General features: G+C 42.0%; 1 protein-coding gene across 3 annotated transcripts in view; it reads left to right on the top strand.

Annotated features, from left to right (window-relative positions):
- KHDRBS2 (KH RNA binding domain containing, signal transduction associated 2) overlaps positions 1-27370 on the top strand; it is a 789727-nt gene that overhangs the window by 214129 nt on the left and 548228 nt on the right. The gene's annotated exons all lie outside the window — the stretch shown is intronic.

Here is a 27370-nt window from a genome sequence, read left to right as displayed (position 1 = left end):
TTGAAGGCTGGATAAAGTAATTAGTAAAAACTGTTTTTTTTTCTTACTAAGACTCCAATACTGTATGAGGATACATTATCACAGACCCTAATTGGGGAATCTATAGGAAATGAATATCCACAATGGTAGTTTGGAATTTAAAATCTGTGAGGGAAAGAAAAGATCAAATACATTTTGTGAAATGATTTAAATTATTGAACAGTTGAAAATCACCAGTGTATGAGATTGACCACCAAAATATATGTGGTTTGAAACTCAGATGGTATTAAAAAGTCTTGGAGATATTCATTATATCAGTGAAAAATTCCCAAAAGCATCAAGTCTCCTTTCTATAAAATAACCATGCAGAATCCAGTGAATATTTTGTTTCTTATTAAGTCTTTTACTATTTTGCTTTAATTTAATTTTCCTTGTTTTCCACTTTTGTCTCAGTGTGAATATTTACCAATAGAAATTACTCATATATGACAGTCAAATAATTATAAAAATAGAGATGCAATTTAATGCTGAATTAAAGTTTGTCTCATGGGCGACTGGTGCCTCCTGAGTTGGGAGGGGCACTTGTCCCCCCTGACCAGACAGTCAGCAACTGGGCGGGTTCCTGCAGGCCAGAGGGGATCCCCCCCACAGCTGATCCTGCAGGCTGGGGGGCAGGGGGCCATGGCCAATCCTGCAGGCCAGGGTGAGGGTCCCCCTGTGCCCAATCCTGCTGACTGGGGGGAGGGTCCCTCTGCAGTGGCCAATCCTGGCAACCCACAACTGGTAGTGGAATTGTAATAAGGAATGTGTAAGGAATTGTAATATCACCCTTATGTTTTGAAGTACTTTACATTCCCCAAGTTACCCCAATACAGACCACACAGGTCTATCACACACCAGTGATGTTGTGTCGTAATCCTTTATGAAAAGAACCAGTAACTCTTTGTAAAAGAAAGCTCTATTACATGCATCTTGCATTGCAGCCTCAATAAATGTTGGCTAAGTGCCAGACACTTGCAACAAGTTACCAGTTCATCTCAGCTTTCTTTAAGAGAGGCTCAATTCTTGATTGGTTCCGGATGCTAGAAAATTTGCAGGTTCTGACTCTAGTACAGTGATTCTCAAACAGTTTGTTGTGGTACCCTGGGATACCTTGAGATCCTTTGAAGTTTGCCATGGGGTGACAACATTAGTACTGTTAGGTATGCAAACAACATAATTCACAATATAAAACTAAAGACTTTGAATAGGAAGCATTTAAAACATTTTGACCTACTGTGGTGTTTTTGAGTTGTTTTCAATAGAAGAATTGCTCTATTATCTTTCTGTAGTCAAAAAATTAGTAAAAAAAATAAGATTTGGAGTTTTTCAAGGGGTGCCTTAAGTCTATCAAGGGATACCTCAAGTCTAGAAAGGTTAAGAACCAGTGGTCTAGTAGAGTGTCCAGAGTAATTATTGTATTCAAACCCAGCAGTCAGAGGCTCCCTTATATTTGTTAAGTGTCCTGTCCCTTTGTATATCCCCACTTCAATGTATGTGGAACTTTTTAGCTGATTTAAAAGCATAATAAAACACACTTTTACAACAGTAGTGAATGTTATCTCTTTTCATACAAAGAAAAAACTATTGTTATGGTGAAGGAAGAAATATATTAAAGAGCAAGTTGAAGGAGCTTAAATTCTTCTTTGCCAACACCATACGTTTGGCTTGTTTTCAAACTGAATCAATAACACAGAAAAAAAAGGATCATTCAGACATGTTTATCTTATATTGTATGTGGTATTATATTGTGTGAGACATTGTACTGATATTTAATGGAGAAGAGAGTGTTGATTTATCTAACTTAGGAATGACTGAATTTTCTGGACAAGGAAGTTTAAGATGCCTCTCAACTTAATTTTTGGGGCCAAATAATCCTTTTTCCTATAAAACTTTTTAAAACTTTTTAAAATTCTGATTCTCATTAAAAAACTAGGCGACTGTGGCATCAATGCTACACAGAATTTTAATGAGGATGGGGTGGGAGACAGTGTCAAAGGCCTTGCTGAAGTCTAGAAAGACTGCATCCACGGTGACACCTGCATCCAATGCTTTTGTGACCTGAATGTAAAAGGCAATGAGGTTGGTCTGACATGACCTGCCCCTAATGAAACCATGCTCATTGCCCCTTGAGCATCATCCCCGATGCCGGCCCATCACAGATGTGCTCCTTGATGATCTTCTCAAGGAGTTTCCCCAGGATTGAGGTAAGACTGATGGGCCTATAGTTGCCCGGGTCCTCCCTTCTCCCTTTTTTAAAGATGGGGACCACATTGGCTATCTTCCAATCATCTGGCACCTGGCCTGAGCACCACGAGCACTCATAAAGTTGTGCCAAGGGCCCAGCAATAACCCCTGCTAGCTCCCTCAACACCCTGGGGTGGAGAGCATCTGGACCTGCTTACTTGAACACATCCAGCCCCTCCAGAAACACTCTAACCTGGTCCTCCTCAACCTTAGGTCTTGAGGCATTCCCCTCGAGTCCATCTTGAAACACGGTGGGGGAGTCCCGGTCCCTGCAGAAGAAAACAGAGGTGAAGAATTTGTTAAAGAGGTCTGCCTTCTCCTCTGGCGCAACCACTAGATTGCCCAGCACATCTTGCAGGGGCCCCACATTTCCCGGTGCCTTCTTCATCCTCCCTATATATTTCAAAAAGGACTTTTTATTATCTTTGATCTTGGACGCTAGCCCTAGCTCTATGTCCGCCTTAGCTTTCCTAACAGCCCCCCTACAGGCCTGAGCAGTGGACGTATACTCTTCTTTGGAGATAGCCCCCGCTTCCACCGGGTGTATGCCGCCTTTTTGGCAGCCAGGCATTCCCGGACGTCCTTGGTGAGCCAGGGAGGCTTTTGGGCATTTGACATCCTTCTCTATCAGTAAAAGTGTAATATCTGTATCTGGCCCTAAGGTATGGATGTTATTGTCATTCATAAGAAGAGCAAAGAAAAGGCTGTAGCAGCTTGTTAGATGCAAGAGAAGCCATCGAAGACATTTCATTGAAAGCGTGCCTTGCCTCAGTGAGGCCTAACTAACATAGGCACAATGACTCTGGAAACACTAGAGAACATGATAGCCCTTTTGTTCCCCTTCTTCCCTATCCTAGATCCCACCATGTCTTAAGAGGACAAGCATTTGAGCTATTCTTTCATTTACTATTACAAGGTTTGTGCTAGGGCACAATGGTCTGTGGAGCCTTCTTGTATTCTTTCATCCCTTTGATCATCTGTGCACAGCTAACAACAGTGTAACACTCTGATGGACACATTTATCTGACACTCATATGCTTCTTTCGAAGCACCAGATGGAAAAACCTTATCATAATACCAGCTGCATTTTCTGCAAAATAGAATGAAAATCTAAAAAAGTGTTAAAACACTTTAGAGGACTGGTTTTGTAGATCAGTTGAGTGGTTTTGTAGAGCAAGTTGTGTGGCTGCATGTTTACATGGCCCTCATCAGGGCATTATTGTATGTTGTTGCATACTTTAAATGATTTAACCCTCTTTTAAAGAGATTTTCAGGATATTGTATGACAAAATAACATAGTAATAGTCCAAACATACAAAGTGTTGAAGCAGAAACAGTATCTGAGGGCACAAAGAAGTCAGAAACCATGACTGCCTTTCTGCTGTAGAGAGGCTAGATGATGAAAGGCTAGAGCCCACATAGAGAGGGTTACAGAAGGAAATTCTACAGTCCCCTGTATTCACTTCCCTGTATTCACCACAGAGCTTGATTCCATGGCATCTCTTTCTGCAGTCCTGAGGAAGGTAAGAAGAGCTCATCAGAGGATGCATAGCCTAGACAGTTCCACTGAGCACAAGAAACCATATAATGATGTACAACAGGCTATGGCTACCGCTCCAACTACAGACAATATTGTGGCTGCTTCTCAGTTGCTTGACTGTCTTCATTTTGCAGATTAAGAGATTATTATGTTCCTTCAGCATTTTCAGTTCTTTCAGCATTTGTCTCCTATACAAAGACTTTGTGAAGGAAATCAGAATTTTTTTATTAGAAAAGATTAAAAAGTTGGCCTAGAAATGCACTTTTAGCAGCATAAATGCATTGTTACTTCAGACATCATTCAATAAAAACAATTCTGTTCTTGTTTTCAGTGTCCTGGATGAATAAACCAATTTGAGTAAAGCCAAATATGCCCCAACACCCGTTATAATTATAAATCTTAAAATCTGCACATTCACAAAAATCTCTGTGTGTACAGAAGCAGCTCTTTGGAAAGCAGCTGAGCTACAACTCTCTACAGGATCTTTATGAAAACTTTCATAGCTACTGCAGAATGAGGCATGTTTGTCTTTTTGCCAGTTTAATTTTATTGTGAAAAGTGCTATGGACATTTCTGCTCTCAGGCTTCCGGGCTTCCAGTCAGTGGAGCAAGGCAGATTTCACAATAGAAAACTGCTTTTCCTAAACATACTTGCAGCTCTTTCTCTATGTTGCTTATAGGCTTAGGTCTGAATAATATTATTAATTAGCTCCTTCTTTCTTTAAAGACTTTTGCAAACAGCCGATTCCAAGAGGTGGGCAGAGAGGTACAGTATCTTAGAGCTACAACAAGTTTTAAAAGCTACAAGAAGTTTTAGAACTAAAAGAAGGTTTTTCAAGGCTGTTTAGACTTCATCTTACTTTGAATTAAATATATTTGTATTAATTCTTCTGGCTCTGAACAATCTGCCTACCTTGCTTATTATGAAGCACTGAAGCTTCCTGGTTCCCTAATGGAATATCCATTTAGCTGGTGTTTTCTGAAGGAGAGTTGAACAGTCATGTAAGACAGTTTATCTGTGTTTTGCCTATGACAACTGAGAACTGTGTTTCATTGTTAGGTAAAGTTCTTCATAAGTCATTGTTGTCCAACTGCCAGCCCATAGGCCACATGTGACTTTCAAGGGATTAACTTGCAGCTTTCAGGCTACTAGGCATCCAGTCAATGCACTGTTCCCCCTACTGAAACATGGGCTGCTGCCGCTGGAGTCTCTGTGCCCCTCCCCCCTCCCCCCCAGCTTTTGCTTCTTGTTCATAGTGGCAACATTTGACTTCAAGCCTTTTTAATAGCAAACATATAATTATCAGGATCTCCTTTTGTAGTAAAACTGTGGACCATGTGGTGTAGGTGCATTACATCAGACCAGTTGTTATGACAAATGCTCCATCTGTAGGTATTTCACCTCTGCTTGGCTTTGAAGTATCCATAAATAAACAAGCAGTATTTTACGTAGGAGTAACTCAGAAGTTTTTGCACCTTAGTTCTCTAGTGAGAATAGAGTCAGGTTAATGTAGTGTTAAACAGTGTGCCACAAATTTATGGCACACTTGGCTCACTTCTCAGCCTTTTTCTGCTCAGTTGCACTTCAGTAGACCCAGGTTTTAATAAAGAAGCACTTTGCCAGCCTAATTATACTCTGAACATATTTGTCATTGTTTCTCAAATGTTCTATCTCTACTGTTGCACCAGTTCATAGAATCATAGAAAATCAGTGTTGGTCATCTCACAAGGTCATCTAGTCCAATCTGCTGATCAAAGGGATCATCCACAACTAGATCATTCCAGCCATTGCTTTGTCTAGCCAGGTCTTAAAAACCTTCAAGAATGGAGATTCCACAACCTTTCTAGGTACTCTGTTCTAATGATTTGCTACTGTGAAGGAGTGAGACAAAACTCGCAGCATGGAGGGCTGGCAGGGCTGCAGCTGGAGACTGGAAGGGAAAGAAAATACCCACCCCACTGCCGGAACAGCATCTTGTTCAGGATTGGAGGAGGGAGGCTGCCCAAAGTTATTTCTGGCCCCAAAGGGGAGCAGAGAGGGTCAGTTCCCTGCAGGCCTCAGGAAGAGAGGAGCGGCTGAGCATCTCGGAAGGCAAGAGCTGCAGAATGTGCCTGAGGAACACTGCGGGAGTGACCCTGAGCAGGAGGCAGGCAGAGGCCTGCACACATGCAGCTGGTGGTAATCTCTGGAGTGGAGCTACAGCTGAGGATCTGGAGTGAGGGAGTCCACAAGGCCTGTGATAATCTATGAAGCGCAGTTTTCAACAGAGGATCCAGAGGAGGGCCTGAGGGAAAACTAATCACAGGTAGAGCTGTCCTGCACATGGGGAAGACCCCAAGGAGACTGTGAGTGTTCATAGGGGTGCAGGGCAGGCCAGTGCATAACAAAGACTGGACTAAGGGATTTTATCTTGATCATTGCAATTGGGATCTTGAGAACCTGATCCCAGGTAAAGGGGACATAGAGCCTGACAAGAAGGCTGAGAGCATCCGGGGTTTTCTTTGGGGTTTTTTGCTGTTTCTTTTGATTTTGAGCACAGGCCAAGACCACAACAGGCAGCACTGTGACCTGGCTGCAGAAGAATTTGGTGAGAACCATCTGGAGAGGCTAGATTGGGGTAAAGGGGAGGTTTGGAGCCTCACAGAAGAAACAGGGATCGAGACCAGGCAGGATCACCATGGGCAGTGCTTCCTGGGAATATACTTCATCAAAGTCATGGCAGGAGAGAAAACATAAGACCAACTTCCTGGCAGACCAGGTGATCCAGAGCCAAGGTCCACCCTGTTGTCACCTGTAGGCAGACGAGCTCAGGGCAGTGGTAGCAAGCCCTACAATACCTACCACCATCACAGCTACCCTTCTGGTGAGAGAGTTTTTCCTAAGATCTAACCTAAACTTCCCTTGCTGAAACTTGAGACCATTGCTTCTTGTTCTGTCAAATACAATGACTCAAATTTAGCTCCATGACCTTTGTCACCACCCTTCAGGTAGTTGAAGGCTGCAATTAAATCCCTTCTCATTCTTCTCTTCTCTAAATAAGCTCAGTTCCCTCAGCCTCTCCTCAGAAGACATGTTCCTCAGCCCTCTAATGATTTTTGTTGCCCCCCACTATTTTCTAGTTTTGTAGTTAGTTAAAATTGTAACACAGCATCCATCATAAAGCACAAGAATACTTTACCAACTGAGGGCCTTGTTTTCTTAATTGGATAAGCTCTGTTCAGCAGATGACCCATTGGAAGCTGGGCAACAGTTGAAGTTCAGAGCTTCACTGCCCTGCTGACCCAGGAGCCTTGTGTACACCATGGAGCAGGCTTCTCCAGTAATGACTCTCAAGAGGCAATAAGACATCTCAAGGACACTCTACTCATGTAAATATGTAGCATAGTTAAAATACAACCACATATGTGCTGAACAACAGCTACCAAACTCATATTCAAGAGACTACAGAGCTGAGGAAACAGGAACATTTTGGATAGAAGGGAAACCTTCCCTTTACTAAAAAAGTGCTACTGGGTCCTAATGGCTACAAACAGTAGACAGTCCCACAGCTTTTGAGATTTCATATGAAATATCTCCATATTGGCCAGCTGAAGATCAGTCACAGGTGAAAGAATAGGTGTTTTCTGTTTATGTATAGTATGGAACTGGGTTTTTACAGGGTAAAACTGTATTACATGTTGAGACAATAATTAATCATTGACAATAAGAAAAGAATTATTGTTCATATATCTTTCCTTTGTATTGTGTCATCATTCTGAAGCATGCTTCAGGAGTACTACAAAAATATCAAAGAAACTCATTCCTACTCAGAAATAAGGGAAGTAGAAAATTTCAGTGAAATAATCTTGTTTGATAACTGCATAATACAGGTTTCCCTCATGTTACGCAGGTTCTGTATGTGCAAATTTGCTCTTATGCAATGACTCTTTTTACACCAAAAAATGATTATATGGAAGGTAAATTCACTTTTATGCAATTTGTGTGGTAGAAGCCCACAGTCAGCTGCTTTGTGTGGTGCATTGTGGGAGTGATGCACGCCAATATATAGCCTCCTATGTGGATCTGTGCTCCTCGCTCATTGTTTGCGACACGTCTTTCTGTAGTTGCCATCCCCTTTATGGCTTCTAAGTATCCTGCTAGCTTATCTCCTACCCCTCTCCCTGTTCCATCAATGAAGCCTTCACCACCCTCTCAGATACATATTCACCACCACCCTGTTCTCGTGTGTACTGTCTGCTGTTGGTGAGTACCAAAATTGTCTTGTAAAAGTGGTAGAAATGGGTCTGGGAGTCAGTACAGTTGAGATCTTGGAATATATCCCTATTTATTACATTGTAAAGTGGGTTCCCTTTATGCAAATTGGAGTCATGCACTGTTTTCCAGGAATGCATGCATACCATAAAGTGAGGGAAACCTATATTATGAACTTCCTAATATAACTGAACTGGACAGCTGCAGACTTGGAACCGTAGGTTATAAGGCACTGAGCATCTGCAACATACATTGACTTCAGTTAGCCTTTAGAGAATTCAGCACCTTGCAAGAAAGACACAGTAACCAAATTTTATCATAAAACAGCTGAATAACTAACACTATAATTTCTTAATTAATTTCTGTCCCTATGAAGTTTCCTTGAGTTTTCTGATTCGAGTGACATCTTTTCCATTCATTTGAAGCAGGTATTCCACTATCCAGTCACATATTAGAAAAATGGGGAAAAAAAACCAATTTGAAACACATTTTGAAATTCTGAAACAAAAATTTGAAATTGCTGAACAAAACTTTTCCAAACGGATTAATTTTAGAAATTCTATTTCACAGAAAGTTTGAAAATCTCTTGTTTTTGCTTTGAATTGGAGTTAAAAATGTTTTCAAATGTTGGCAGTTTGCATGAAACATACGTTCTTAGTTCTGACCAGCTCAGCTTCTGGCTCCATTTGGTCTAGGGACTGATAGACTAGAATGAAAATAAATGGTACATCTCTAGCACATAAGTGAAAAACAAAAGTAGCAATTGTCAGGTTTGGACCAATTCTTTGTGGCAATTTTATAAACACTTGATGTTCATTTAGTGGTGGCCATTGCTTTCTACTCAGTGAGTGAATCTACATGTGCTCTTTACTTCAGACTTGCCTAATTAGCTCTGAAGTAAAGTGTCACTGTCTACACAAGCACCAGTATTAGGGCACAGTAAATTAATTAACTCTGTCATAGGATAGTACGGTTGGGGACATTACTGTACTGCAGAGTAATTAAGTGTAACAAAATGCACATGTAGACAGTGACAGGGGCTGGCTGGGGCATTGTTGGGAATAGGTACTGTAAGACTGGCCCATGCCTGCCTGACATCTTACCAGAATAAGCCACTGGGGCACCGGACAGTAACGCCACCCCCAATCGCCAATGTTTTTTTCTCACCTGTCATATCTTGATGTTCTTTAACTATTGGGAGCTGGATATGTGGGTTGTCGGGGATCTTGATGGGTCCCATGGAGGGCTTTCTTTGTGATGGTCTGTCTTCCCTCAGACCCCACCCTAACCACTTCCTGGATGATACATCAGGGCCTGGAACTTGAATTGTTCCAGTGCCCCTGGCAGCTAACTGCTGGTGGACCAAACTAATGCCTAGGAGTTTAGATCCATTCACATAGGCCCCCTGAAGCCACTTTAAATCAACTAAGTTCAATGCATCTAAAGTCCACCAGGCCAATGACCTTAAATTGAATCCTCCCAGGTTCCTTGGTTAATCAGTCTGGGTCAGTCCCTTAATGACCCCATTAGATAATCAATTAAGTAATAAAAAGAAATGAACTTAAGACATCTCCTGTTCCTGGGTTGATTGGCTGGGCTCAGTCCATTTAGGGATCTTGATCAAATAACTAAATAAAGAATCAAAGACCAATGAAGTCAATGCCTCCCAGGTTCCTGAATCAATCAATTTGGGTCAGCCCCTTTAAGGATGACCCCTCTCATCAAACAAAAATGAAAAAAAAAACACAACAACAGTCTGCTGAGTTCTTCCCCTGGTTTGGCTCCTCAGGATCAGGACCCCCTTCCACGTGGGGAGCTCTCCCTTTAGCCACTTTACCCAGCACTGGGAGAGGGGACAACAATTTGCCAAAACAACAGAAGAGAGAAAGAACATAAAAGAAGTAGCAGGGCCATGCTTTTAGAAACTCACGGACTGCTTCTCAGTGACTCCGCCACTTTAATCCTCACCCAGCTGCCTTTGAGTGATTCTTGGCTCACTGTGTCCAGAAGTTTGTTAGCGGTCCTCCAACCACTCTTCTTAGAGGATCCGATTCCCTCTGCCGTTCCTAGCCACGGGCAACTGTTGGTAGGGAAGACTTCTGGCATTGCATCAGTGTACTGGTCACAGTCCTCTGGCTGCCTCCCTCGAGGGCAAGAAATCCCATCCCGTGCTTTCCTTCCACCAATCCACAGGAAGCACACACTGTGGAAACGAGGCAGCATGTTCCCTGTTCTGGCCAAGCTTCCCACTGCACCTGGGGTAAGTATTCCTCCTTTGTGTTTTCTGGGGCTCGCCTCTTACCCGGCTCTTTTCCCCTTATAGGAACGAGGGTGCTAAAGTGCAGTGGCTGCTTGCTGCACAGCTCCACAATTCAGTACTGTCATGCTCCAGCCAGCCCCTCTGCCACCCAAGGCCTGCTACCAGCCCAGGGCTGCTACTTTCTGGCTCAAACTGCTGCTATCCTGGGTGCAATTGTAGACGCTGCCCCCAGGAGCAGCTGACTCAAGCTCGAACTGCTCTGAAGTTTATTGCATTGTATTAATTTCATGTGTAGATGCACCCAGTAGTGGGTTTTCTTTTTTTCTCCTTCATTAAAGAAAATAGGTTATTTATAATTTAGTGAACCACCTACCATTATTAGAAAAGAAAGCAAATATTTATAATAATTTGATTTTTCATAAAATGTATGTTTCTATAATGGTTGGAATACAATTAATGAGGCATTGCAAAGGATATGCTCTATTTGAAATATATAAGGCATATTTTGATAAGCTTAAAATATCATAGATGTAAATCCACAAACTGTTCCATTAAGACTGTTTACTAAAATAACTTATCCTTCTTAAAAATAACATTAATAATATTAGAAGTCCTTAAAATATTTGTGCTTTTATGTTAAAGTTTCTCAAGCTCAATGATTAAGTTGTTTTAAATGTAAAATAAAGTGTTCAGGTAAAACTATAGTTGCTAAAAGCAGAAACACATATGTTTTTTCTATAAGAACTATTTAAGATTTAAAATCATCTTTACAACAGAATGATATAAAAAATTTAAAATATTAATGACAACTTTCAATACTGGAATAAAATCTGTGTCATACTTCTCTTCTTTAATGGCTTATCTACACATGAAGGAAATGTAAATGGAAAATGGATCCAAATTAACTAAGCATGTACATTTAAAATACATAGATAAACTGCTTTAAAACTCTGAATATACACTATGTAGCACAGTATGGGGCTGTGAAGAGATAGCCAAGCAAGCTCTAAGGGCACCTATACTTGTGATGGAGCTCTGTTCCAACATGTACTAATTAGCACGCATCAAAGCAGCTGAAAGTCTGCTGGAACATGCTAATTAGCATGCTCCAGAAGCCTCCATGTGATGTGTATTCAGCATCCCCACATTTCAAAATGTTTAGTTAAAGCTCCCCCACCACCTTTTTGAAATGAAGGACACTGAATACATGTGATGGTGTGGGCACTTTAATTAGAATGATTCTCAGAGCCTCTCTAACCACGCCCCTAACCTCTCCACCACTAAATGAGATAGCTCACGTACCAGAAGCAGTATAGTTGTATTAGCAAACCATCCACCTAGGCTTATTGACCATGAGAAAAAGATAGGAAAATTAATTTTCCACAGGGTGCTTCTTAGTGTCAATTAGCCCTGATTGCACACCACACTAACACAGCTAAACTGTTTCTGTTACCCATGCTGCCTTACTTACAGCTGGTCTCTACATAAAACAATGACATATAGATATACTGTTATTCACAATTAAAGTGGACTTAATTTGGTTTAGATTGATGAATTTTGTAAATAAATTGAATGAAAGTCACTTTAATTCTGAATAAAGGTGTCCAAACAAAGGATTCATTCAGTTTAGGGATGAAGTAACATGTGACATTTAGACCATACTAAGGGCTCTTAAAACACAAGCATTTGCATGTTAAAGCTTGTTAACTTATGCTAAGTGCTCTCTGAACATCTCATTTAAGACATTTCAGGTAATGAATAACTCTGGGCCATGCTACCTGGTTTACGTTGGGTAACTTCATTCTGCTCCATGGAGATAAAAAGAGTAATTTGAAGTCCTCCAGTATCCCAGGAGATACCACTCCCATATCCCCTCCCCTCCCCCCCCACAGAGCAGGGATAGTGCTGAGGTATCCCAGCTCCTAGCCACAGTGCTGCTCAACAGCCCTCTAGTGGCAAGCCAGAGTTATGCAGGCAGAGAACAGTTTTAACCCTTTATGTGTGACTGCTCCCAGCAGGTTATAAATTTAACATTACTTAACATCCCGCATATTTAACATGGTCTATGTATAATGTGTAACTTTACCCTAACTTATCTACTTAAATTAAATAATTCAGATTAATTTTCCCATGTGTGCCTGGACAGTGGTGGTGCATGTGGTGGCAGCTGGGCCAACATCACAGTGACTGCTGTTTTTATGCCCCTATTCTGAAGAGTCTGTACTGTCCTGGCTTTATTTATTTTGACATTCAAGCTAGCTAGGTTAAAACTGTCTATGCACACTGCACTGGTACTTTCTGAGTGTAATATATTGCTAGTGTTAGTGTGTAGTTCCCCCAAATTTTCCTGAGGTTTCGAACCACCAAAATAATTTTGTTCAAGCAGGTTACCTTTTGCATCACTGCTACTTCCCAGTATGGTGTTAGATTGTATGTTTAAGAAATAGTCCATCATAATAAAAGAAGTGGAAGCTCCCAGAGGTATTCTGGACAACATACCTCTGTGGCCATTTTTAAATACTGAACAGAGTGAAACATGTATCATCCTTTAAAAGGGGGCAGAGAAGGCTAAAATTACACATTTCTGCTTGCTGTGTTTAAGAAAATGCAAGGATTATCTAAGTAAAAATACAAAATGGGATTAAGGAAATTATTCCTCTTGCCTAACTATTTCAAACAGCACAGGATCTACATTGACTACCTCAGTGTTGACTTGTGTACATATTTATGTGGCCATTCATTTGTTTTCTTTCTAGCTCTTGACCTGGCTGTGGTCAATGAGAATAAACATTACCTTACACCTTGTGGTTACCAAGTTTCCTTAATAGGAATTCTGGAAAGAGGATTTACCAAATATATTCAGAAAGACTTAAATGAATTATCCACTTTATCCATTCTTTACTTGAGTCTATTAATGAATTTGAATGGGTTAAATAGGAAATTAAGCAAGATTTAGCTTTGCAAATTCATGCTGTTTGTTTCCTATGATATATTTTTCAGGTACTGTGTAATGATATTCATTAATTTCTTCACACTTCTTCCAGATTGTGCTGAAGTTTAGCAGTTCCTAAAATTTGCAGGATTTTCCCTTTGCTTATATTTTATGAAATGGCTATAACATTGGACATTTTCCAGTCTTCTAGTATAGTAGAGGTTTTTAATGACATAGTCTACTTTGTTCCTTTGTTTTTCATAGATTTATAGATGCTAGGTCAGAAGGGACCTCAACAGATCGTCGAGTCCAACCCCATGCCTAGGCAGGAAAGACTGCTGGGGTTAGATGACCCCAGCCAGTTGCCTATCCAGCCTTCTCTAAAGACCCCCAAGGTAGGGGAGAGCATCACCTCCTTTGGAAGCCCATTCCAAATTTGGGCCACCCTTACCATGAAGAAGTTTTTTCTGATATCTAGCGTAAATCTCTCTCTCAGTTTGTGACCATTGTTCATTGTTACCCCAAGAAGTGCCCTGGTGAACAGAGCATCTCCAATTCCTTGCTGTGTCCCGCTAATGATTTTGTAGGAGGCCACAAGATCACCTCTCAGCCTTCTCTTGCAGAGGCTGAAGAGGTCCAGGTCCCTCAGTTTCACCTCATAGGGCTTATGCTGTAAGCCCCTAACCATACGAGTGATCTTCCTCTGGACCCTCTCAAATCTATCAACATCCTTCTTTTAGTATGGCGCCCAAAACTGGATGCAGTACTCCAACTGCAGTCTGACCAATGCCACCTAAAAAGGAAGTATCACCTCCTTGGTTCTATTTGTAATGCATCTGCCAATGCATGATAAAGTGCGGTTAGCCTTGCTGATGGTTTCATTACACTGACGACTAGTGTTCATGTTGGAGTCTACTATGACTCCAAGATCCCTTTCTGCTTCTATGCTGCTGAGAGGGTCACTTCCCAGCCAGTAGGTGTGCTGGATATTTTTGTGCCCTAGTTGCAGCACTCTGTACTTGTCCTTGTTGTACTGCATCCTATTGTGTACAGCCCACTTTTCTAGCCTGTCCAGGTCTGCCTGCAATCGTTCCCTACCCTCCGGAATGTGCACTTCACCCCACAATTTAGTAACATCTGCAGACATGGACAGAATACACTTCACACCCACATACAAGTCACTGATGAAGATATTGAAGAACCAAGGACCGAACCCTGTGGGACCCCACTACCCACATCCTTCCAGGTCGATACCAAACCATCTACTACCATGCTGTGGGTATAACCGCTAAGCCAATTTGCCACCTACTGGACTGTGTAAAAATTTGTGTCACAGCTTCTTCATTTATTTATGAGAATGGGATGAGATACTGTATCGAAGGCTTTGCTAAAATCCAAGAAAACAAACATCCACCTCTACTCCTGTGTCTTAGCATTTTGTGATCCTGTCATAAAACAAAACCAAATTGCTCAGGCATGATCTACCTGCTACGAATCCATGCTGGTTTCCCTGCTGCATTATTTTTCCCACTGGACTACCACAAAAATGATCTTTCATAATCTTTTCAAAGACCTTTCCAAGGATGGAGGTGAGACTGACTGGCCTATAATTTCTCGGATCTTCCTTCCTCCCCTTCTTGAAAATAAGGACCACATCAGCCCTTTTACAGTCCTCCGGGATCTGACCCAAGTGCCACAAGCACTCATACAGCTGTACCAGTGCTTCTGCTGTGACACCAGCCAATTCCTTTAGTATTCTCAGATGCAGCTCATCTGGACCTGCTGACTTGAACACATCCAGTCCATCCAAGTGACTGCACAAAGTCAGTGTTGACAGTTGGTGGGCTGGTGTTCTCTATGCCCATCTAAGAACCCATTAGGAGACTTATCTTGACCCCTGCTCAAGAACACTGAGGCAAAAACTCATTGAATAGCTCAGCCTTGTCCCCCCATCTGTCACTAATTGCTCCTTCTTGTTTAGTAGGGGTCCTATACTGCTCTGCACCTTCCTTTTACTCCCTACATACCTAAAAAAAGAATTTTTGTTGTCTTTAATTTGTTTTGCCAGCCTCCGTTGTGTAGTTGTTTTGGCTTTTCTAACTGCCTCCCTGCAAGTGCAGACCAAGTAGGTATATTCTTCCTTGGTAGCTGCCCCCGTGCTTCCACCACTGATATGCCTTCATTTTTGCCCATAGACTACCCTGGATTTCCCTGTTTAGTCAAGGAAATTTTTTGGCTCCTTTCCCCCTTTATTCCTCGTACTGGGATAGTCTCTGCACCTGAAGGATCATTTCGTTTAGAAATGACCACCCTTTCTGGACTCCCATCTCACCAATACTCTTATCCTGCAGTGCGTCATTGACTAGACTCCTAAGCACACTGAAGTTAGCCTTCCTGAAGTCAAGCATTTCCACCCTATGAGTTATCTTACCCACCCTATACTGTATGGTGAATTTGATTGATGGTGGTCACTGTCCCCAAAGTGACCGCTGATCTGCAGCTCCCTTACCAGGTCCTCCCCCGTAGCCAACACCAAGTCCAGTAATGCAGTGACTGTATACCTCCTTCAAAATTTATATGATGAAATACTCTCTTGGTTCACTAATGTATTGTGATTTAATTTCTCAAGTTTATCCTAGCTCTGGCAGTACCTGTTTTGATGTATTTTTTAAACATGGTGGTGGTATGGGTTGCAAGGTGGTCAAAGCCACAATCCCTCCTCCATCAAAAACACTTCAAATACATTTGCTTAAGCTGTTTTCCCTTCTATTTGAAGTTTTTCAAAAGTGCTTAAGTATTAGGAATAAGCCCTTATCTTTTTTCTTATAAAGGGTATAATTGTAACTTATACCGGTTTGTAGGTGTTTTGAAGAAGAGAAAATAGAGAACTATTTTTATATGAAAAAATATGTTAAACAGTATAACTATATTATTCTAAATAATAGTTTTAATGAAAGAATTTCACAGAACTTTAGGACATTTACTATGACACTAATCTTATTAAAATAAAACCCATTTAAATGTATAGACAATAAGCACATCTTGTTCTTCAGTTTCAAAAGCAATCAAGCAGCATGTATCTGATTGGCTAGTAAACCATGCCACAGATAAATATCTGTGTACACAATTTACTAGACTCCAGTTGACACAGGGTGCTTAAGTAATATAAAAAATCCAATTAAGGCTATCCCAGAGGTCAATTAGATCCCTTAAGCAGAGAGTGGATCAATCAGACTTTTTAAAATTTTATTAAAATTTTGGATACATTTTACAAGAATATTTGCATGCACATTTTTCTGTGTTGTAACTACTTTTATTAAGGAACCAAAAATCGCAACGAGACCCATTCATAGCACAGTTCCAGGAGCTTTCTGCTTGCCCCTTGAGACACAGAAGAGGTCATTTGCTACAAATTATGATGGAATAGCAATAGTTCATCACAAGAATTGCAGACATGTATTTTAGAGATATATCTAGGCAGATAACTGAAACCATAATCTATCCCTGCATTTGCAGATTAACACATATTGCAATTATTTAGAAACAATCTGATTTTAAGCAGATTCTTCATTTAAACAGCAGATGTAAGTGAAATCTTTCTAGGACAGAAGGAAACTGAAAAAGGATGTCTAGGACTGAAGCTGAAAAAGATTTTCTAGCTCATCCTGTCCAGTGCAAGATCATAAAATCTGTTACCTATACTTTGTTTAGCCTAACATTTAAATATCCCAAGTTAGGGCTATGCCCTCATTTTCTGTGACAGATTATTCCTCAATCTGATAGATCTTATTTTGGATACTTCAGTAAATTGTATCTTCCTACTAATGTGTCTACACATAGGCTGTCTACACATAGGCTACACATAGATAGGCTGATTTGAACTGTGTTTGAGTATTTAGAAGAAGTTTGTTGCAATACCCCCTATAATGGGGTCCATGTTCCCCATGCCGACTGTACGCAGTTTTCTGTCTCAAATTTTACTATTTAAAGTTGCTTTTTTTTCCCTTATTGTTGCTGGCTTGCTGTCCCTTTTTATATTTTTCTATCTTTTCCCTTTGTTCTTGTTTTTGGTGTATACATGTGTGAGAGGGTGGTCATTATTTTGCTGAAAATATTATTTGGTAAATTTGAGTTCCATATGTTTTATTACCTTCTGTAGTTTATGAAAAGTAAACTGGAGCAGCTTAGAAGGGTCTAAGAATTTGGTTATCCTGGAAATACAAGATATCTTTAAAAATGTCTATATCTTGCTATATCTTTGTCAGTTGTTATAACCCTCACCACCTGGAAGCTGCAGTAAGGGCTTAAAGGTCTCTATTGAATATGCTTGTGGCTAAAATGTGAACATTGGATTTGATAGTCAACATTTCAAGAGAAATATTACAGTTAATTTAATCATTTACATTTTACTTTTCATAACATTTGTTTCTTCCTTCATTTCATTTTCAATATTTATTTTCTTTAAAATAGTGGCAGAGCACCTTTGGTACCTGCCACTTTAAGTGCTCAGACTGCAATCCCCAATCAGGAGTCCCATGGCCAGCAGGGGACTGCCTGATTGGGGAAGAGGGCTCAGCTGCTAACAATAAGAGCAGGCCTGATCAGGGGAGCCAGTAGTGTGATGGCTGCAGCTGCAGGGAGAACGTCACCTGGCTGGAGCTGCTGCTCACAACATCTTGGAGGTACAGAACAGGAACTGTTGGGAATGGTACAAGATTACTGATCTTTGGGAATGAATGAAAACTATACCCTGCTAGGGTAGGATGATGTGGTGGGGCTGCCTGTGGTGACCCCAGGAAATGCCACACCAGTTTCCTCCTTAGTGAATGATGACTGTGGGGTCCCTTATAACCCTAGCCCCCACAACCTGCTGGGTAACCTGGCAGTAAGGACAGGAAGGAGTCCAGTCATATCTACAGACACCTGAGCCCCATGGGGTGTGAGACCCCGAGGCCCCAGTGAGGGGGTGAAAGTGGCCCAGTGAGAGGGGTGGAGAAGTGGACCCAGTGAGGGGGCATAGCAAAAGAAGTAGGCTGCATAGAGTAGAGAGCACATGGGCAACCTGAAGGACTATGCTGAGTGGGTGCAGAGTAGAGTTTGCATAGGCAGGCCTGAAGGGCTACGCAGGGGCATGCAGTGTAGGACCATAGAAGTGGCCTGAAGGACTGTGCACAGGCCAGCTGCAAAGAGTTTAAGGAGCAGTTGATGGCCCTAGTGAGAGGGCGTAAGATGGAGGCCCCAGTAAGGGGTGGTAGAGGCCGAGGTTAGTCTCCGGACACCTAAGGTTTAGTTTGGGCCTGAGGCCAAGTGTGGCTCAGCAAAGGAGCTGGGGGAGTTATAGGGGGTAGTGTGGGTCTTTGGCCTAGTATTGAATTTGGATGTCATCTGTGAGGCATGGGACATGGTATAGGAAAGGTCAGAGCCATGTATAATACCTTAGGCATCAGAGGACTTAATGGGCAGCCTCCCGCAATTTGCCATCAAGTTTAATACATCAAGTCATGGCAGGAAAGACAGGGCAGACTGCCCTAGACAGGTGGGCAGGCTGACCGTGAGACCAGCTTCATGACTGCCCGCTGTCATGAAAAATAATAAATAAAACCCCTATATTTATTGTTCTCAGCCTGGCGCACCAAAAGTTTGATCCTTTCTCACTGTTACATTTATGATATTGTGGAATGTATTAAAATGTCCTACAATTTCAAAAATTGCGGATTTGTTATATTGTTTTGAATACTTTCATTAAGGATCAATGAAAATATCACTGAATGCAAAATCAAGTCATATGTTAATTAAGAATTGATAGAATTACTTTGGATTTATGTGGGCATAAGTATGATCTTTATTTGGCTCTACATTTATTTGTAAAATTTAAATTAGCAATGTAATGACAACTCAGAGTTTGGAGCTCTGGGGCTGCTGAAGAGCCGGCTCCTTAGCTCCACAACAGGGATTGATTATCACTTCCCTAGCAGAGCAATTATTGAAGAATTTCTGCAAAAAGAGCTTCACCTCAATTTATCCCCAAACTTCATAGCATTGCCCCTCTTCTTAAATAAGCAGTGTGCTAGATATATGGCAGAATGGGGCTCCACAAAGATTTTCTTTTCCTATGGGTAATTTGTCATTTAAACATCTTGTGCCCATGGCATAGAAGAGAATTGTTTCTTATACTGGGATAAGGAAGCACTAATTAGGGACTTAGCTGTGGTTTCCACTGTGAAGGTTCTTGAATGTACATCCCTCTTTTATCTTCCCTATCCCAAGCTCTGCCACCTATAGTTGAGAACCCAACCAATATAGTCTCCTATGAAAGACTTCCATTTCCTTACTTAGCATATCATGCAATATTGGGTGCATCTACATGATACGCTACGTTGCTGTAGCAATGAGGTAAAGCAATGTAGCTCATCATTATAACAATGTAGCACTGGAAGGCATGAACTATGATGCTGCCATTACTGCGCAGCAGCAATGAGTTACAATGCAGTAGAGCAGCTCATTGCTACTGTGCGGTACAGTCAGAAATGACCCATGCGCTGCTGCGACTGAACAGTACTGGCAATTACTGGACAGTCAGATGCACGTGTAGATATGCTCAATGAGATGTAAATCCTTTTACTTATCTTTTGACTGTCATAAAGGAAATAGACCTCTTTTCCTGAATTTTGCTGTTTTTTTCTGTTCATTCCCCTTGGCAGTGGATTTGTGTTGCCAGGATGATTTCAGGTTCTTTGTGAGCTCCAACTCATTCCCTCATTGTATATGCCTTGGATTTGTTAAAGTGTATGGATAAGTGTAGGATTTTTCCATTCTCTAGAAAGGTATGTTTATAAACATTTGTGATACTTTAAAAAACTTAAGTCCAGTTAAATAGACAAATGTCATCCATGATTGGAAATGGGCTCTGCATCCAAACTGACCCAGGAGTGATTGTTTTTCAGACATAATGGAATTAGGTTTGCTGTTAAAACTAAAAGAAAATGGATCTGATTAGCTAAACACACTTGCTCTAAAAGCATTTGGGAGTTCTGAGTAATTGGCCCTTTGTGTTAGAACTGATAATGATACAGCATAAGAGAAAAAGCTGAGAAAATGGACTCTCCTCTAAAAATGGGAAACAACAACTTTCTTTTCTGGGTTATATTTTCTTTCCTCAAGAAATCTGAGTTATAGAGAACTATATTATGTACAATGGACAGATATTTATGGTTCATAATAAATTATTGTTGCTCCTTAGTCTCTGATTTACAGTATTTGTTTTCAGATATGGTGTACTAAATTTTGCTAGGAGACACTGGAACATTGATTACCTTTAGTTTGTAGGTCAGCTGGGGCTGTGTTCTGCTTATAGAGATATAAGATATTACAGTAAAGGTTTCTGAGATGGAGATCACTTTAAAATACAATAGACTTATCTACGTGCAAATCTAGCAACAATGACACACAAGCATGTTCCCTTTTAGTAGCAAATGAAGAAAATATTGATTGTCTTTGAAGTATGTCATTTGGCATTTTGCATCAGAGCACTTTAAAACCTTTTACATGAACAGAAGAAGAAACTGAGTGCATTAAATTTGTTTAATTTTTTTCTTTAATGGAATATTTTCCTCAAAAAAAAATGGAGTATCCAGTGAGTTAAGATTATGCAAATTGAGAGCAATCGTGACATTTAACGTGCTTTTTTGTCATTTTTCTTGCTGACTTTTTGTAACCCCCTGATATAAACAATTGTGGACTGCTTATCTTTTTGTATCCATTGATCATTTTTCCTTCTCTAGTAATATAATATAAGAACAAATTAGGCTGCTTTTGTATTGGAAATAATCAGTTATTCATCACCATGTAACTACCTTCTAAAATGATCACTAAGGGATTTTTGCAACTAGCTGAAGATAAAAACTTATGATTATGACTCAGAATCTTATAACAATAAGATAAATAACAAGATGTGTATAAAAAAGTAAAAAATGCACAACCTTATACAACCTTCCCAACCTACCTTCAACCCACTCCCTGTAAAATTGAAATCGTTTCATCTAGAATATACTTGATACTTCTTAATGGGAAAGTAGTAACGAAACATAACTAGTGTTATTAGATAGAAAGGGCAATTTCAGTGATGCAGCATGCATTTCAATTCAGCTCTGGATTGTATTTCTAAATGTTGGGCAGAACTTAAAGACCTTGGAGGCTGCTGAGTTTATGCAAATTACTATAGCTGAAAATCGCAGAAAAAAAAGTATTTGATAACTTTGTAGATCAATTCTTCACATTTTACCTTGGATTTCTGAGCAAAAAATTAGAAACAAGAAAAGTCCAATCTTGAATTTGAATACAGTGGTTTATACCATTAAAAATGGAATAACGCGAGTCTGGAGGTTGTGCAGTAGTCTAAGCACTGAACTATATGACTGCAAGATATTTTACATTTTAAAAAATGGACAGTATCACTAATTCATTCTCTATTTCTTTGTTTAATGATCCTCAAAATGGTCACAGCTTGACCAAAAGAAGGGTGGTATTAGATGCACAACCTGATTATTTATCTGCCTGTCTAAAAAAAGCATGTGAGGAAAACCTTGGTACATTGTACTTCATTCACATGGTGAAATATACAATGCCCTTTGACCTCACTGCATAATGAACAGACTTTTGCCTGCCTGTAGTAAATGCAGTGTTATCCATTTTCCAGAGATGGTAACTCAGATTTAATTGAAGAATATCATTAATGTATTTACTGTCATAGGCTGGAAAAAGTACGTGTATGTATGAACAAAAGTATTCACTTAGAGATTTATTTCCCAAAGAATGTAAAAAAATATCATATCTTCAGAGATTCACACTTGGATCTCCACAATCAAAGTGCATGTTGGAAATAAATTTCTATTGTATCCTTTTAAGATCATTATGTCTGATAAGAAGCAAAAGAGTGGAAATTGTTAATGCCTAAAGTAAGAGGGATACAACATTTTGTGTCATGTTTCAAATTGTGTGATGTGATGTCTGATTATGACATGTAATTACTGACTGTGGCATGGCTTTCATCTCATTGACAGTCATGCAGCATCTCACTAAATGTTGAAACTTACAATGTTTTTTGGACATTAAGTTCTTGGTGGAAATAAGTAGCTTAAATGTAGGGTGGATTTTAGGTGACTAGAGTACTAGTTTAGACTGCTAATCTGAATCAGAATTCTGTAAATGCTCTCACCAAAAAATAACATGCCTTCAAATTGCAGTAACTGAGTCATGATACCATTTGTAGCACATTATATAATCGTGTACTTCAGAGTCTGTCCATAGAACATGAATATAAACATGAGATGAAGTTGGCTGACTATTCCCTCATAAAACTAGTCTTTTTCATCTATGTGCATTCCAGGTGATGGCATTTTGGAGCACAAGGTTCTTCCTGGTTGGCTGTGGTTTTGGTTTCTTTTTTTTCACTCAGAGGCCCCCCCCTATACGTTACAGGTATCACACAATTAACTAGTTAAGTGTGCAATTACCTTGAGACCAGCTATACATGCAAAGTACTTATCATGCCATAAAAAGTTCTAACCAGCTATAAAGTTAGACCTTGAAAATATGTACTAAATTTATAGGTGTTTGCTATTGAGCTTTAATTTGCATGTGTAGCAGGTCTCTCCTGCAGCTGGGAACCCTGTCAGCTGGTGGGGCTCCCAGCCCAGGGGTGTAACCCCCAAGCCCTGGGGATCACAGAGTTCTGTGAGCTCAGGGGTACGTGAAAACCCTGGGCCTACACTGAGCTCTTCGTCCCAGATGCAGCCTCATGAGCAGCCAGGACCCAGAGTTGCACAGCTGACCCAGAGCCCTGTCGCAGAGCCCTGTCAGCTATGAGGTCTCTGGGTCCCACTTGTGAATGGCCTGCATGGCTGGGACTGCCCCTACAGTCATGGACTATAGGCTTCTTTGAGCTGGAATCATGATTTTATGATTAGTGTTTTTACTCATAGTAAGTGATGAATGTCAACAGAGTGCATTGTGGTTCTGTTGTCATGTGATAATATTCCAGATTATTCATAAGGACTTTGTTTCTTAAGGTTTTAATTTATATATCAGTAGGCCACCTGAGTTGGGTCACTGTCTGGCCCAAACACTTACAAAATTATGTTATCTATGGGGGAAGGGTCTTGTGTATTGAATGTCTGTATGCATTTTTTTCAACTTATCAGCAAGGGGTGCTTCCCAAATTGCATTAGTCTTTATTATTTTGCTTTTATCATATCATGGTAGGGAGTTGCTACTTTTCATAAAGATTATTCCTCTGTTCTTCCTTGTCACCTCTCCAAGACACAATACACAAAATGGACCTAACCCCAAACAGTAGATGCAATGATACACACACAAAAATTCTACACATAATGTTTATTTCTTTCCTTCAGGGAATTAATATAAGTATACCCACAAAACAGCAAATGTTTTATACCAACATAACTTATGTTTCATTTTTTTTTGGAAGGCAAAGCCTCAGGAGCCAATCCAAAGCTTCACAGAAGTTAGATGGGATAATTCGGGGAAAATTTTGGCCTGATAACTTTAGTTCTGGATGGCATCTCTAGGCCTGCCAAGTGTCTTACCTCTGGCAACATTTCTACAGTAGGTGGGCTCTCACAAATCCAGCTAGATTATCATAAACAGTGGTAGTAGGCCCCCTTGGTTTCAGTAAGCTAATTTGCTATTTGCTCTGCAGTCTGCCACAGAGTCTTTCTGTTTCTTCTCTACATGCTTCTTTGTTTAGTGCCTGGACAGAGTGGAGTCCTAGCAGGTAGAATGGACAGGAGAAAACAGCAGCAATATGGTATACATTTATTTATTTATTTATTAGATTTCTCTGCTACGCCTCCCAAGAAAGGCTCAGGAGTGTTGACACTAACAGAGAAAGTGCTTATCAAAATAGAATAAAGTTTTAAATTAAGCCTGGGCTCTGGATTTTATGCTCAATATGGAAAAATGTGGTAAAACCCAGATTTTCTCCTTTTAAGAAAAAAAAAAACCACGGATGTTATCATTTTTAGGAGCTGGAGGCAAGCAAGAGAAGGACTTTCAGCAGGGGGCACCATGTGCATGTGTGCATGTACACATGCACATGGCTGCCAGGTAGCCTAGAGAGCAGCTACCTGCAGTAAGTCTGGTGGGTAGGGAATTGGGCAGGGCTGGGGATGCTGCCCAGCTGGAGCAGTGCATGGAGCTTGGGGCTTGGGGTCTGGGGTGCAAATGCATGGCTGCAGAGCCCAGGCAGGGAGTGGAATGGAACAACAGGTGGCTTATCTGGGGGATGGGAAGGGGCTGGCCCCCTGACACTATGCTCACTCCTGGGGAGGACATGGGGGACATGTACCCCCCCCCCAGATTTGTGCATAGGGCAGGGATAGGCTACCTTCTGTTGGCTACCCACCCTGCTTCCCTCCTCCTGGGGCCTTTGCACCCCAGCATATGGGACCCGGTGCAGTAGGGAAGAGGGGGGCAGGGAAGCTCAGTGGTGCTGCTGTAAGCCCTGTGCTGCCAGAGAGAGGCTGTTCAGAGTTGTGCCACTCACTGCTGCAAGGTGGCAGCACTCACTGCTCCTCACCATGCCAGTACAGAGTTCCCAGTGGCAGCAACGAGTTTCCCTGCCCAGCCCTGCTCTGTTGTGCCATGCCAGGTCCTGCTTACTGGGTTGTGGGCCCATAGTGGCCACTGAACCCTTAGTGGGCAGCCCACATCCATACCCCAAATGGGCTCTGCTCTGGCTGTGCTGCCTATGTGGAAGGGGGAGCTAGACTCTGCAATAACAACTGCTTCCTCCTGCGGGCAGCAGCTGGGGTTTGGGTGCCACTGCAGGGTGCAGGAAGCTGTGGACCCAGGTAGCCCTGGTAGCTGGGGGCCCCATCTGGCAGGGCTAGGGGGGTTGGGGAATATGGGTGGAAAGTGAGGGGGACTAGTGGAGGGGGGCCGTTGTTTGGGAAATGACAGGCACCATCAGAGCCCAGAGGGCTGTGGTTTGAAGAGTGAGGGGCAGCAGCTAGGGTTGTGGGGATATAGGTCAGGAGTGAGGGGCACCAGCAGGGCTGGAGGGCTGTGGGTTGGGAGTGAGGAGCAATGGCATGGGCAGGGCACCAGAATATCAGAGCTGCTCAGTGCCAAAAAGCAGTTAAGAGGGAGTAGCCCAACTGGCCGCATGTCCTGGTGAGTGAAGGGAGCAGAGGTAGCTCTGATTTTCCATGATAAAAAACACCAACATTTATAGGTATTTAAATTTGATTTTATTATAGTGATTGAGGCATTGGTAAGCTTCCAAATTGCTTTAAAATTGTAAATATATTGATAAAATAAAAGACTGCTATATATAGAGGTATCAACTGAATACACTATTTTAATCATGGAAAAATGTGGATTTGGGGGTTTTAACCAGATAATTTGCATTTTTTATCAAACCAGGATCTCTGAAAATAAAACAGCAAACAAGCTAAACTCCTCCTAAAATTCAAAATAAAAAGCCCACCCCACCACCAACTCCCAATCCCCTGTCTCTCATCTAGGAGAACATCTCTCCCTGCCCAACACAACCTCACTTCCCAAACCTCATTCCCTAACTTCATAAAAGAAGACATTTTTATTTTCTTCATTACCCATTCCCTGCTTCATACCCGAAGGGATTTCCCCCTCTCTCCTAATCCCTCCCACACCCAGATCTTCCTCTCTCATGGGGTGGTGGCTCATCCTCCCCTTCCTGCCAAAGAATTATATTATTCAAATTTAAACAATAACAACAAGCAATTTGATAACACCCTTTGCCCCTTTTTCCCATCCCCGTCCCCACCAAAGGGCATCCTTTGTCACACCCACCCCAAGGGGGCCTACAGCCTTTATAAAGACCACAAGTTGCCCAGGCCCTTCTCCTTCCATCTTGGCTGGCCATCTAGTGCCTGTTCAGTACTGGCCCTTCTCTAGCTCTGGGAATGATGTTAACAGTCCCTGAATGGCTACAAGAAAGCTTCATGCCATGCTTTCTTTAGAGGTTACCAAAATGACTAGTGCTTGAGGGTACGTCAGTGTGTGTGTGTGTGTGTGTGTGTGTGTGTGTGTGTGTGTGTTTTGGGGGGGGAGGAGGGGCATTCAAGTATAACCCTTCTTTTGAGTGGGACTGTCACGGCGGGATCCTGCAGGAGGGCCGTGATCTCCTTAAGGTCCCTCTCACCGTGTCAAGGCCGGCCCAAGGGCACCCTCTTCTTCTCGCCCGCCATGTCTTTGGTGTTCAGTATATATTGGGAGGCTACCTTATACCACCTTGGGCACGGCGTATCGGGACCTCTGTCCCCGCAGCTTTCCAGGACTCTTGTGGTCTCCCCGTACGATGGGTGCTACTCAGGCACCCTAGCCTTATGGGCTATGCGTGGCTCCTACCACCCCTGATACCATGCCCCAAGCCTCGCAGATGTCCTGGATGTTGGACTGTCAAAATACCTGCCCGCTCTCCCGGGCCTCTTCTGTAATCTAGCCCGCTCTCGGGCTTCTTGTCTACGACACTGCCCCTCGCTGGAGCTCTTCCTCTAATCTTCTTCCTCTAATCCTGCCCTCTCTTTAGGGCTCCCGGTGCCCTTTCTGGGCCTCCTCTAAAAGTGTTGTCCCGCTCAGGGACCCTTGCCTGCTTTGGGACTCTATATCGAGCCTCCGGTCTTTCAGGCCCACCACGCTGCTTCCCCTTTTTCCTGGACGCTGTACCGCTATCCCCTTTTCCTGGGGACCACCGCAGCACCCTGCCCCTCTCTTGGGCACACCATGCTGCTAACCCCTTTTCCTGGGGTCCACCGCAGCACCCTGCCCCTCTCTTGGGTGCACCATGCTGCTAACCCCTTTTCCTGGGGTCCACCGCAGCACCCTGCCCTTCTCTTGGGTTTTCTGCAGTGCTAGCCTGTTACTGGGCTCATCATGCCCGTCCTGGGCCTCTCACCTATTGCCCCTCTCGGGCTCTTTCTGGGCCTAGGGTCTCCGCACCCCACACCGCTGTGCCTCGACTGGCGCCTGGATCCCCACACTACTGTGGGTCTCCTATGAGAATACTGTGCCTTCCCAGGCACTAGGAGCCCCCACCCCTCTGGGGGTCCCTATGAGGCC

The sequence above is a fragment of the Alligator mississippiensis genome, chromosome 1, assembly GCF_030867095.1.
Source record: "Alligator mississippiensis isolate rAllMis1 chromosome 1, rAllMis1, whole genome shotgun sequence".
NCBI classification, from domain to species: domain Eukaryota; kingdom Metazoa; phylum Chordata; order Crocodylia; family Alligatoridae; genus Alligator; species Alligator mississippiensis.
This window is presented reverse-complemented; position numbering and strand designations above follow the sequence as displayed.